The sequence below is a fragment of the Lepus europaeus genome, chromosome 1 (genome assembly GCF_033115175.1).
Source record: "Lepus europaeus isolate LE1 chromosome 1, mLepTim1.pri, whole genome shotgun sequence".
In the NCBI taxonomy this organism is placed as follows: Eukaryota; Metazoa; Chordata; class Mammalia; order Lagomorpha; family Leporidae; genus Lepus; species Lepus europaeus.
The window spans coordinates 106,120,278-106,120,700 of NC_084827.1; positions in this window are offsets into that span (position 1 = coordinate 106,120,278).

The following is a 423-nucleotide window of genomic DNA, read 5'->3' on the forward strand; positions in this document are numbered from 1 at the left end:
ATCAGGAAGAAAGCTGATACAGGAGAAAAGGGAAACTATTTTCCTGCCTTTCATTATTTTAATAGGCACACATGCTCACGTACATCTCTCCCTGACAGTGAAGATCCTTCTACTGTCACCCACTCTCTTCCTTCGTCAATGCTGCCTGGGAATTTCCTCGCTAAACCTTTATTTCATCTTCTTCTTCTTCAACCTGATCTAGTAGGAAGGAGCTAGTGTGAAAGCTCTTGGTCCTTTTTCTTAAAAAAAAAAGAAAAAAAATTGGCATACATACTGTCATCTCTGAGCTGAGAAGGAATGCTACTGAAAAAGAAAACTGAAAATGTGGTTGTGGGCACCAACACAATTTCAGCCTCACAGCACACTCTACTTCAACTGTGCACAGGGAACTTGGTATCATATGTAGGAATATCTACGTCTGAA